The sequence below is a fragment of the Capra hircus genome, chromosome 22, assembly GCF_001704415.2.
Source record: "Capra hircus breed San Clemente chromosome 22, ASM170441v1, whole genome shotgun sequence".
NCBI classification, from domain to species: domain Eukaryota; kingdom Metazoa; phylum Chordata; class Mammalia; order Artiodactyla; family Bovidae; genus Capra; species Capra hircus.
Genome location: NC_030829.1, coordinates 13051842 through 13065502, shown reverse-complemented (window position 1 = coordinate 13065502; position 13661 = coordinate 13051842). Strand labels below are relative to the sequence as shown.

At 42.7% G+C, this 13661-nt stretch overlaps 1 pseudogene across 1 annotated transcript; it reads right to left on the bottom strand.

The window, feature by feature from the left end:
• LOC108633376 lies at positions 1493-2375 on the bottom strand (annotated as a pseudogene). The gene has a single exon (XR_001917044.1). The product of XR_001917044.1 is annotated as a ferritin light chain pseudogene (transcript).

Sequence of the window (13661 nt, the reverse complement as noted above, 5' to 3'; positions counted from 1 at the left end):
CTTTCTTTTAACACTATTTATTTTTAAATTATGTGTCTGTATTATTCTTTTAATCATTTTTTTTACAACAGAAAGTGTTTTCACATATTTCAAAATTCAAATGGTACAGTAAAAAGTCTGCCTTTTCTCTCACTCTTTCCTACCTGGCTCCCCCCTGCAAAAACATCCAATATTTTTCCCTTGTGTATTGTTCCAAAAATAATTTAATTGTATTTAATCTTCATTTTATTAAAGTGAATATTAGTTTAAAAGGAGCTAAGGCAAAAAGAAAATCTACTGAGGTATGTAGTTGACATGGTCCAATAAAATAAATTTTATCTTAGTGCAGCAAAGTGACTTTTGCAGAAAATTAATAGAATGTCCTAATTCATTGACATCATCAATAGTAATTCATACCATTGCTTTAATAACATTTTTTAAAGAAGTAATTCTGTCATTACATTAAAAATCAACAAATTTGCAGTAATGACAACTTCTCTTTCCTTCTTAGAGGCATGGGCCTCAGATTTTAAGTGTCTTATATTTGCTGCCACTTTTAGAAGGGAAAGATGCTGACTTCAAGCCAAATGTTCTGTATCTTACACTTGATAATAGATCCCTTTCCCAGAGCTAATGGTAAGTTTAGCTGCAGGTTTACCTAAAAGTCAATTACAAATATTGGTAAAGACAAGATACAATTTGCGGGCAGCCTACCTTGCTATTAAGTACAAGGTGTTTTATCCAGTCTTGTTAAACACTTTCCACAGGGCTCTAAGGATTCATTCCCAAGCATGAAGTCTAGCAGGTAGAGGAGGCTGAGGTGGAGATGGGGCGGGAAAACATCTCAAAGGCTGCCCTGTTTAACTGTAGAGGAGGTGAGAGAAGCCCAGTCCTTATAACTCTGTGACCATTGCATCGTTTACCACATCCACAACAAAGCAAGCTCCTCTGTTAAAATCCTGTGTGTTCTTTTATTAATTCATTCAAACATCACCTTGTATTGATTGCTTCAGTTCAGTTCAGTTCAGTCCCTCAGTCATGTCCGACTCTTTGCGACCCCACGAACCGCAGCACGCCAGGCCTCCCTGTCCAACACCTACTGCCGGAGTTTACCCAAACCCATGTCCATTGAGTGGGTGATGCCATCCAACCATCTCATCCTCTGTTGTCCCCTCTCTTCCTGCCCTGAGTCTTGCCCAGCATCGGGGTCTTTTCAGATGAGTCAGCTCTTTGCATCAGGTGTTCAAAGTATTCGAGTTTCAGCTTCAACATCAGTCCTTCCAATGAACACCCAGGACTGATCTTCTTTAGGATGAACTGGTTGGATCTACATGCAGTCCAAGGGACTCTCAAGACTCTTCTCCAGCACCACAGTTCAAAAGCATCAATTCCTCGCCACTCAGCTTTCTTTAGAGTCCAACTCTCACCATCCATACATGACTACTGGAAAAACCTTAGCCTTGACTAGACAGACGTTTGTTGACAAAGTGATGTCTCTGCTTTTTTTTTTTTATTTTTTTTGCTGCAAAAAGCTTTATTGTTTCCATTTGGTCCAAGGCTTGAGAGAGGGCTCCAGGGTGTTAAAAAGCTGCCTAGTGGCTGCAGAGAGGGGCTTCAGGCAGCCCTGATGTTAGGTGGGTTCTTCAATGGCCACTGGTCTCCAGAAGCTCCTAGTCGTGCTTGAGGGTAAGCCTTTCGAAGAGATACTCACCCAACCCAGCCTGGGGACCAGCCAGCCTACGGAGGTTGGTCAGGTGGTCACCCATCTTCTTGATGAGTTTCACTTCCTCATCTAGGAAGTGGTTCTCCAGGAAGTCACAGATGTGGGGGTCTCCGCGGGCAGAAGCCAGGCCATGCAGATCCAGCAGGGCTTGATTCAGGTTCTTCTCTAGGAGAAGGGCGGCTTCCATAGCGTCCTGGGTTTACCCCCCTCATCTTGAGATGGCTTCTGCACGTCCAGGAAGAGGGCGCGGCCGCCACGCTGGTTTTGCAGTTTCAAGAGACGCTCCGCGCCCTCGCGCTTCTCCTTGGCCAATTCGCGAAAAAAGTGACCCACTCCTTCCAGGGCCACATCGTCGCGGTCGAAATAGAAGCCCAGAGAGAGGTAGGTGTAGGAGGCCCGCAGTTGCATGTTAACGAGGCGGTTGACGGCGGCCTCCACCTCGGTAGAATAATTCTGACGAATCTGGGAGCTCATGATTGGTCGGTAATAATAAGGAGTTAAAAAATGGGGGCTGGTCCCGGTGATCGCGGACAGCTGAGTGGCTGACTCCGGAGGTTCCCACTGGAAAAAAGGTTGGAGGGTGGTCGGAGGCTGGAGCAAGGGGCGTCCCTGGGTCTGTTCCGTCCAAGCACTGTTGAAGCAAGAGACAGATCCGCGGGGCCGCCGAGCGCACTTCCTCTGCTTTTTAATATGCTGTCTAGGTTGGTCATAACTTTCCTTCCAAGGAGTAAATGTCTTTTAATTTCACAGATGCAATCACTACCAGCAGTGATTTTGGAGCCCAAGAAAATAGCCACTGTTTTCACTGTTTCCCATGAAGTGATGGGACCGGATGCCGTGATCTTAGTTTTCTGAATGTTGAGCTTTAAGCCAACTTTTTCACTCTCCTCTTTCACTTTCATCAAGAGGCTTTTTAAGTTCTTCTTCACTTTTTGCCATAAGGGTGGTGTCATCTGTATATCTGAGGTTATTGATATTTCTCCCAGCAATCTTGATTCCAGCTTGGGCTTCTTCCAGCCCAGCATTTCTCATGATGTACTCTGCGTATAAGTTAAATAAGCAGGGTGACAATATACAGCCTTGACGTACTCCTTTTCCTATTTGGAACCAGTCTGTTGTTCCATGTCCAGTTCTAACTGTTGCTTCCTGACCTGCATATAGGTTTCTCAAGATGCAAGTCAGGTGGTCTGGTATTCCCATCTCCTTCAGAATTTTCCAGTTTATTGTGATCCACACAGTCAAAGGCTTCGGCATAGTCAATCAAGCAAAAGTAGATTTTTTTTGGAACTCTCTTGCTTTTTTGATGATCCAGCAGATGTTGGCAATTTGATCTCTGATTCCCCTGCCTTTTCTAAAACCAGCTTGAACATCTGGAAGTTCACAGTTCATGTATTGCTGAAGCCTGGCTTGGAGAATTTTGAGCATTAGTTTACTAGTGTGTGAGATAAGTGCAATTGTGCGGTAGTTTGAGCATTCCTTGGCATTGCCTTTCTTTAGGATTGGAATGAAAACTGACCCTTTCCAGTCCGGTGGCCACTGCTGAGTCTTCCAAATCTGCTGGCATATTGAGTGCAGCACTTTCACAGCATCATCTTTCAGGATTTGAAACAGCTCAACTGGAATTCCATCACTTCCATTAGCTTTGTTCGTAGTGATCCTTCCTAAGGCCCACTTGACTTCACATTCCAGGATGTCTGGCTCTAGGTGAGTGATCACACCATTGTGATTATCTGGGTCATGAAGATCTTTTTTGTACAGTTCTACTGTGTATTCTTGCCACCTCTTCTTAATATCTTCTGCTTCTGTTAGGTCCAGACCATTTCTGTCCTTAATCAAGCCCATCTTTGCATGAAATGTTCCCTTGATATCTCTAATTCTCTCAAAGAGATCTCTAGTCTTTCCCATCCTGTTGTTTTCCTCTATTTCTTTGCACTGATCGCTGAGGAAGGCTTTCTTATCTCTCCTTGCTATTCTTTGGAACTCTGCATTCAGATGCTTATATCTTTCCTTCTCTCCTTTGCTTTTCACTTCTCTTCTTTTCACAGCTGTTTGTAAGGCCTCCCCAGACAGCCATTTTGCTTTTTTGCATTTCTTTCCCACGGGGATGGTCTTGATCCCTATCTCCTGTACAATGTCATGAACCTCCGTCCATAGTTCATCAGGCACTCTATCTATCAGATCTAGTCCCTTAAATCTTTTTCTCACTTCCACTGTATAATCATAAGGGATTTGATTTAGGTCATACCTGAATGGTCTAGTGGTTTTCCCTACTTTCTTCAATTTAAGTCTGAATTTGGCAATAAGGAGTTCATGATCTGAGCCACAGTCAGCTCCCGGTCTTGTTTTGCTGACTGTGTAGAGCTTCTCCATCTTTGGCTGCAAAAAATATAATCAATCTGATTTCGGTGTTGACCATCTGGTGATCCATGTGTAGAGTCTTCTCTTGTGTTGTTGGAACAGGGTGTTTGCTATGACCAGTGCATTCTTTTGGCAGAACTCTATTAGTCTTTGCCCTGCTTCATTCCTCATTCCAAGCCCAAATTTGCCTGTTACTCCAGGTGTTTCTTGACTTCCTACTTTTGCATTCCAGTCCGCTATAATGAAAAGGACATCTTTTGGGGATGTTAGTTCTAAAAGGTCTTGTAGGTCTTCATAGAACCATTCAACTTCAGCTTCTTCAGCATTACTGGTCAGGGCATAGACTTGGATTACTGTGATATTGAATTGTTAGCCCTGGAAATGAACAGAAATTATTTTGTTGTTTTTGAGATTGCATCCAAGTACTGCATTTTGGACTCTTTTGTTGACTATGATGGCTACTCCATTTCTTCTAAGGGATTCTTGCCCACAGTAATAGATATAATGGTCATCTGAGTTAAATTCACCCATTCCAGTCCATGTTAGTTTGCTGATTCCTAGAATGTCGATGTTCACTCTTGCCATCTCCTGTTTGACCACTTACAATTTGCCTTGATTCATGGACCTAACATTCCAGGTTCCTATGCAATATTCCTCTTTACAGCATCAGACCTTGCTTCTATCACCAGTCCCATCCACAAGTGGGTATTTGTTTTTTGTTTTTGGTTGTTTTTTTTTTTTTTTTGCTTTGGCTCCATCCCTTCATTCTTTCTGGAGTTATTTCTCTACTGATCTCCAGTAACATATTGGGCACATAGCAACCTGGGGAGTTCCTACCTTGTGCCAGTGCTGGGTTACATTTAGGAACTAGACAGAGGAGGAGAGGCAGACAAGGGCTGGTTGGCAAGATATTCTTTATTTTTTGTAATGCCAGCTAACCAAAGGACTTGATGAAGTCATAAATTCTGGAGTGGGAAGCTTCTTCAGACATTATCTTTCCAGCTGGGGCCCAGTAAAATTAAACAGCTGGCCCAGAGCCTCACTGGTATTTGCTGAACTGAGATGAAAACCGCCTTCCAACCTGGTTGGCTCCATGTGATAGATTATCAAAGGTGCGAAAGATCTGTAGACAATGACATTCTATAGGTCTCTTCATAGGAAGTTTCTGGAAACATGACTGCATGGGCTTCTTGACTTTTTCAGACTGAACAACTCACTGAACATCTATGTCAAGGGGAAGGGAGTTACCCTCAGGGATCAGGAACCTCCCTGACCCTCTAGGCCAGCTGCATAGCCATGGCAGTAAGAGCCCCAGAAAGTGGTGGCTGGACAGCAGAAACTGTGAAGGGAGAATCTGGAAGTGCAAAAACCAGAGATAAAAAGTCTCTAGTAACATCCGTGGAATGTGGAGGAAAGAAGGAAAAGCAGCGGAAAGAAGGGACGGGAGCCCTTAAGTTTGTCACACACTAAGGAGGAACCCTATTGGAACTACTGTGTTCACAGGTCCATGAGAAAGGAAAGCACTGTCCCCAAAGGAAAAGCGTATCGTTTTATATACTATAGATGAGGATGAGAAGCTTTCTCCTACCTCCTCAAGAGCTCCTGATCCACAGGGAATAAAGCAAGTGTGCCCCTTTCGGAAGTAAATGGTAGACAGATTACATTTTTGAAAGAGAGAGAAAGTACATCTCACTCAATTTTCAGAAGTAAGAATTAAGAACCTGAAACTCTGGCATGTGCAGTTGACAGCAGAACACAGTCATTTGTTGACAGTTGACAGTAGACAGTCATTTGTTTGGCACTATTGCTAGTTCAGTTGCTAGAGTGAACAAGGGTGGGAGTAGTGTGAGGGGGGTCAAAAGGAAGAGAAGCAAATCTGAAGGGAGAAGGATCGGGTTAAGACATAAAGAAATGGGGAGAACAAGGGTGGCGGATGGAGACCCAAAGAGAGAGAGAAGGAAGGAAAGGAACACACTCTCAAGAGAGACAAGTGAGATTTCAAAGGAAGAGCATGAAGATTCCTCATCTGCTGCTAAACCTCCCTGCCCCATCCCCAATAGCTGGCGAGTCCAAGAATTCTGGTTCTGCCATTTCCCACTCAGATGAATCAAGCTCTCCAACCTAGCATCCACCCCCCCACCACCTCCACCCCCATGAAATCATTAAAATCTCTATTTTCTTTAGCTGGTGTCCACATTACCAGACTTCTGCTGAAGCTTTCCTTTAGCTCTTGTGCCTAAAGAATATTGTATAACTGTCTACCCTTCACACATTTCTAAGTTAACACCTATTCTTTTTCATCTTAAGATTAAATAACTGCAAAGGATAAAGTCTCCCAACATACATGTGTGAGCCTTAAATATATTTTTATCAAAGTGTTCTTGTTGCAGACTTATCTTTTTTAAAAAAAAATTGATGTATTTATTTTGACTGCACTGAGTCTTTGCTGTTGCGTACATCCTTTCTCTAGTTGCAGTGAGTGGGAGCTATTCTCTAGAGGTGGCATGTGGCCTTCTCACTGTGGTGGTTTCTCTTGTTGCGGCGCATGGGCTCTAGGCGTGTGGGCTTCAGTAGTAGGAATGTCTTTGTTTAGAGTGGAGGCTGGCCGCATTCAACAGTCCTAGGGTAGGGCTGGCCACGCCAGAAAGACTAACCTTATGGGTCTTGCATTACCAGTTGACTTGGGGACTAAGTTCAACCATACAGGCTATGACACAATCAAGCATGCCTGTGTAAACTTACAAGAACTTTGAACAGTGGGCTTCCCTAGTTGATGATACTTCAAGTGTATTGTCACACAGCGATGTTTGGAGGGGAGCGTGCCCTAACTCCATGCGGGATAGGATGGTGGAAGCTCATGTCTGTAGCCCTCCTGGGCTCTGCCCTATGCTTCTCCTCCTTTGGCTCATCTTAATCTGCATCCTTTCACTGCAGTAACCTGTAACCATGTGTATAATGACTTTCAGTGAATTCTGTGAGTATTTCTAGTCAGTTATCAAGCTCCCTGGTGGTTTGGGAAACCTCTGAACTTGCAGTTGGTGTCAGAAGAGAGGATGGTCTTTGTGGAGACTATATCCTGTAAGCTTGTAATTGGCCCTAAACTCTTCACAAATATAAGACCCTGTAAGTAGAATTTCTGGGTCTTTTGTGCATTTGCAAATTTGGTCAAGATGAATAAGATGGCCCCATAGAGATTGTCCCACATTATATTCCCACCAAGAACAGAGCAGAATTTTTTTGTAAGAGGGTGGGGAGAAAAAAATAACCCTACCGTGGACTGTGAGAGAATAAAAAGTCATGGCGGGGCGCACCCTGGTAGACACCAGGGGGTTAAAGGCAAGGAAGTGGGGAGAGTATTCTCAGAGGTGTTTGAAGCAAGAGATGCGCAGGGGTTGAGGAAGTGGAGACAAACGGTGGCCGCATCAAGAGCAAAGTGGAACAGGACGTGATAGAGTCATGGGGCAGTAGAGTGCCATCTTCAGAACCGGGCCCTCATGCTCCTGGGCAGAACCAGGGATTCCTGAGAGAAGAAAGGATTCAAGATCCTCCACTTCTTAATGTGTTGCTTCCTGATGTAAATTTGTCTGAAGAGGAAGCTTGCGATCTTCCACTTCTCCTTCTCCTAACTTACCATGAAAAGTCTCACCTCTCAGACATCCCAAACCCTCCAGAAGCTGAAGGCAAAAGCCACACCATCTCTGGACAGAGGCAAATTTTTTAGTACACAGTCCTACACACACATTCACACCTGTACAAAATGACACACATAGAAAGCTTATTAACCACAGCATGTTTGTCATAGCAAAGGTTTGGAACAACCTAACTATTTCTCAGCAGAGTGCTAGTTGAACACATTTAAGATATATTTACCCAAGGTACAGGATGCTTGGGGCTGGTGCACGGGGATGATCCAGAGAGATGATATGGGGTGGGAGGTGGGAGGGTGGTTCAGGATTGGGAACTCATGTACACCCGTGGCTGATTCATGTCAATGTATGGCAAAACCAATACAGTATTGTAAAGCAAAATAAAGTAAAAATGAAAATTTTAAAAAAAAGAATTTTTAGTCAGAAAAAAAGCGTGAAGAAGCATTTTATGTATTTATATGAAACCATCTATATACTGCTAAAGAGAACTGGTGTTTTCTGTCAATGTATAAAAAGTACTTACACTTTTATTTTTTGGCAAATGCACAGAAAGATATCTCTGGAAAGATAACCAAGAATGTAATAATAGAGAGGGTAAATGGGTGACTGGAGAATGGGCTGGGAGAGAGGTTTTGACTCTATACCCTCTAATGTCTTTTGAATTTTAAGCATGAGACATTATCTACTAATAAATAATTTAATTTAATAAAAATAAAAACCAAAAATCCTTCTTCTTTGCATTCAGCTGTGGCTGACTCCTCCCTTTTTTGGCTGGCTGCAAATGTCTGGAAGATATCCATCATCAAGTTAAGAAAGTTTCCTTTAATATCTGTTTTGCTAGGAGATGCTTTTTAAAAAATTAATGTAAGAATAGTATTGAATTTTGTCAGTATATAGTGAGATAATGATATTTCCCCCCTTTAATCTCTGTACTGAATTGCAGTAATAGATATCTTAATGTTCAATCATCTATTTCTAGAATAAACCCACAATATATTATCCTTTCAATCCACTGCTGAGTTTAATTTGCTACTATTTTATTAGGATACTTTTTCATCCATATTCCTAAGTAAAATCAACCGATCTCCTTCTTCTAATTCACTGATTTGGTATCAGATTTATGCAAGGTTCATAAATGCAGAGATGTCCATCTTTTTCTGTGCTGTAGAATAATTTATGTAATATGAAAATTCGCTGGTTCTGTTTAATTATTTAGCCCCAGTTGCCTTGTTTAGGGTAGATCTTTGACTGCTTTTTCTTTTCAGGTTGTTTTATTTTTTCTTAAATCACTTTTATCATCTATATTGTTGTTGTTTAGTTGTTAAGTCATGTCTGACACTTTTGTGATCCCGTGGGCTGTAGCCCTCCAGGCTTCTCTGTCCATGGGATTTTCCAGGCAAGAATACTGGAATGAGTTGCCATTTCCTTCTCCAGGGGATCTTTCCAACCCAGGGATCAAACCCTGGTCTCCTGTACTGGCAGGTTCTTTACTACTGAACCACCGGGGTGGAGGGGAGCCCTTTTCTCATCCATACTGCCCTATAAATATTCATGTGCTCTAGTTTTCCTTATTTATTCACATGAAGTTTCACATCATTGATGCATCCTTTAGGAAACTCTTCAAAAGGGTTTCCTTGGTGGCTCGGTGATAAAGAATCTGCCTGCCTATACAGGAGACACAGGTTCAATCTCTGATCTGGGAAGATCCCATGGGCCACAGAGCAGCTAAGCTGTGAGCCATAACTATTGAGCCTGTGCTCCAGAGCCTGGAAACTGCAACTCCTGAGTCCATGTGAAACCCACATGCCCTAGAGCCCTTGCTCGACAAGGAGGGAAGCCACCCAGATGAAAGGCCCGCTCTCTGCAGCTAGGGAAAAGCCCTCGCAGAAACGCAGACCCAGCACAGACAATAAATAAATAAATAAAATTATAAAGAAGAATACATTAAAAAAGAAAACTCTTCCATGTTTATAATTGTTTCTCTGTTGCTAATCCTAATGTGTGTGTGTGCGCTTTTCTTTCTAATATAATAATTTATAGTTTCCCTTTTTTTTTTTTTTGGTACTTAGAGTAGGAATTATTTAGAAAAATGGACTTTAATCCCTATATGGTTCTGTTTATTTAAAAACCCCAAATAGGCAAAACTGATCTATGATGTTAGACATTAGTATATTGGCTAACTTTTGGAAGGAAGAGGATTGGGAGGGGAGATAATGAAGGCTTCTGGATCCTTGCTTGCATGCGTGCTGAGTTGCTTCAGTCGTGTCCGACTGTTTGTGAGTCTATGGATGGTAGCCCACCAGGTTCCTCGGTCCATGGGATTCTTCAGGCAAGTATACTGGAGTGGGTTGTCATGCCCTCCTCCAGGAGATCTTCCCAACCAAGGGATCAAACCTACATCTCTTATGTCTCCTACATCGGTGGGTTCTTTACCACTAGCGCCGCCTGGGAAGCCCTTCTGGGTCCTTATTAGTTATCTATTTTATGTCTAGTAGTGTGTATATGTCAGTACCAATCTCCCAGTTTATTCCTTCCCCCTGTACTCCCTGGTAACCAAAAGTTTGTTTTCTACATCTGTGACTCAATTTCTGTTTTGTAAATAATTTCATTGGTACCATTTTTTAAAGATTCCGCATACAAGTAATATCATATATTTGTCTTTCTCTGTCTGACTTACTTCACTTAGTATGATAACCTCTGGGTCCGTCCGTGTTGCTGCAGATGGGATTCCATTCTTGCTTGTGGCTGAGTAATATTTCATTGTATATGTGTACCACGTCTTCTTTATCCGTTCCTCCTGTCAACGGACATTCAGGGTGCTTCCCTGTCTTGACTATTGTAGACAGTGCTTCAGTGACCACTGGGGAGCATGTATCCTTTTAGATGATGGTTTTCTCCGGATACATGCCCAGGGCTTCCCTGGGAGCTCAACTGGTAAAGAATCCACCTACAATGTGGGAAACCTAGGTTCAATCCCTGGGTTCGGAAGATCCCCTGGAGAAGGGAACGGCTACCCACTCCAGTATTCTGGCCTGGAGAATTCCATGGACTGTGTAGTCCATGAGGTCACCAAGAGTCAGACACAACTGAGCAACTTTCACTCACTCCCTCTGGATAGATGCCCAGGTCTTCCCCTTCTTATAAGGATGCCAGTCCTATAGGATTAGGGCCCCACCCTTATGACTTCATTGAACCTTTATCATCTCATAGGCCCTATGTCCAAATACAGTCACACTGGAAATTAGGGCTTCAAGATATGAATTTTCTGTGAGGAGACTACAACTTGGTCCATGGCAGAGCTATCTGTTTTATGATTCGTACATTTCTCTTAATGTATGTTATACTTTAATTTTAAAAGTGTATTCAGTAAAGTGAAATGAATGAGAACATGATGAGGATTGGAAGTCCTGTGCTCACAGCTGCTCTTGGAGACACAGGGAACACATAACCATCTTACACAGAGATGGGCCAGTGCTCATGGGCCATTGTGAAAAGCCCAGTCCAGTCTCCAGGTGTGGGCTCTTTGCCTGACTCCCTGCTGCAGGAAACATCACATCTTCATTTCAGTTCAGTTCAGTCTCTCAGTCGTGTCCGACTCTTTGCGACCCCATGAATTGCAGCACACCAGGCCTCCTTGTCCATCACCAGCTCCCAGAGTTCACTCAGACTCATGTGCATTGAGTCAGTGATGCCATCCAGCCATCTCATCCTCTGCGTCCCCTTCTCCTCCTGCCCACAATTCCTCCCAGCATCAGAGTCTTTTCCAATGAGTCAACTCTTCGCATGAGGTGGCCAAAGTACTGGAGTTTCAGCTTTAGCATCATTCCTTCCAAAGAAATCCCAGGGCTAATCTCCTTCAGAATGGACTGGTTGGATCTCCTTGCAGTCCAAGGGACTCTCAGGAGTCTTCTCCAACACCACAGTTCAAAAGCATCAATTCTTTGGCACTTAGCCTTCTTCACAGTCCAACTCTCACATCCATACCTGACCACAGGAAAAACCATAGCCTTGACTAGACAGACCTTAGTCGGCAAAGTAATGTCTCTGCTTTTCAATATGCTATCTAGATTGGTCATAACTTTTCTTCCAAGGAGTAAGCGTCTTTTAATTTCATGGCTGCAATCACCATCTGCAGTGATTTTGGACCCCCCCAAAATAAAGTCTGACACTGTTTCCACTGTTTCCCCATCTATTTCCCATGAAGTGATGGGACCAGATGCCATGATCTTCGTTTTCTGAATGTTGAGCTTTAAGCCAACTTTTTCACTCTCCTCTTTCACTTTCATCAAGAGGCTTTTTAGCTCCTCTTCACTTTCTGCCATAAGGGTGGTGTCATCTGTATATCTGGGGTTATTGATATTTCTCCCGGCAATCTTGATTCCAGCTAGTGTTTCTTCCACTCCAGCGTTTCTCATGATGTACTCTGCATAGCAGTTAAATAGGCAGGGTGACGATATACAGCCTTGGCGTACTCCTTTTCCTATTTGGAACCAGTCTGTTGTTCCATGTCCAGTTCTAACTGTTGCTTCCTGACCTGCATACAGATTTCTCAAGAGGCAAGTCAGGTGGTCTGGTATTCCCATCTCTTTTAGAACCTTCCACAGTTTATTGTGATCCACACAGTCAAAGGCTTTGGCATAGTCAATAAAGCAGAAATAGATGTTTTTCTGAAACTCTCTTGCTTTTTCGATAATCCAGCGGATGTTGGCAATTTGATCTCTGGTTCCTCTGCCTTTTCTAAAACCAGATTGAACATCAGGAAGTTCACTGTTCACGTATTGCTGAAGCCTGGCTAGGAGAATTTTGAGCATTACTTTACTAGCATGTGAGATGAGTGCAATTGTGCTGTAGTTTGAGTATTCTTTGGCATTGCCTTTCTTTGGGATTGGAATGAAAACTGACCTTTTCCAGTTCTGTGGCCACTGCTGAGTTTTCCAAATTTGCTAGCATATTGAGTGCAGCACTTTCATAGCATCATCTTTCAAGATTTGAGAAAGCTCAACTGGAATTCCATCACCCTCATTAGCTTTGTTCGTAGTGATGCTTTCTAAGGCCCACTTGACTTCACATTCCAGGATGTCTGGCTGTAGATGAGTGATCACACCATCGTGATTATCTGGGTCATGAAGATCTTTTTTGTACAGTTTTTCTATGTATTCTTGCCACCTCTTCTTAATATCTTCTGCTTCTGTTAGGTCCATACCATTTCTGTCCTTTATCCAGCCCATCTTTGCATGAAATGTTCCCTTAGTATCTCTAATTTTCTTGAAGAGATCTCTAGTCTTTCCCATTCTGTTGTTTTCCTCTATTTCTTTGCATTGATTGCTGAAGAAGGCTTTCTTATCTCTTCTTGCTACTCTTTGGAACTCTGCATTCCAGATGCTTCTATCTTTCCTTTTCTCCTTTTTTTTTTTGTCTCTCTTCTTTTCACAGTGGTTTGTAAGGCCTCCCCAGACAGCCATTTTGCTTTTTTGCATGGGGATGGTCTTGATCCCTGTCTCCTGTACAATGTCACGAACCTCATTCCATAGTTCATCAGACATTCTATCTTTCAGATCTAGTCCCTTAAATCTTTTTCTCACTTCTACTGTATAATCATAAGGGATTTGATTTAGGTCATTCCTGAATGGTCTAGCGGTTTTCCCTACTTTCTTCAATTTAAGTCTGAATTTGGTAATAAGGAGTTCATGATCTGAGCCACAGTCAGCTCCTGGTCTTGTTTTTGTTGACTGTATAGAGCTTCTCCATCTTTGGCTGCAAAAAATATAATCAATCTGATTTCGGTGTTGACCATCTGGTGATGTCCATGTGTAGAGTCTTCTCTTGTGTTGTTGGAAGAGGGTGTTTGCTATGACCAGTGCATTTTCTTGGCAAAACTCTATTAGTCATTGCCCTGCTTCATTCCGCATTCCAAGGCCAAATTTACCTGATACTCCAGGTGTTTCTTGACTTCC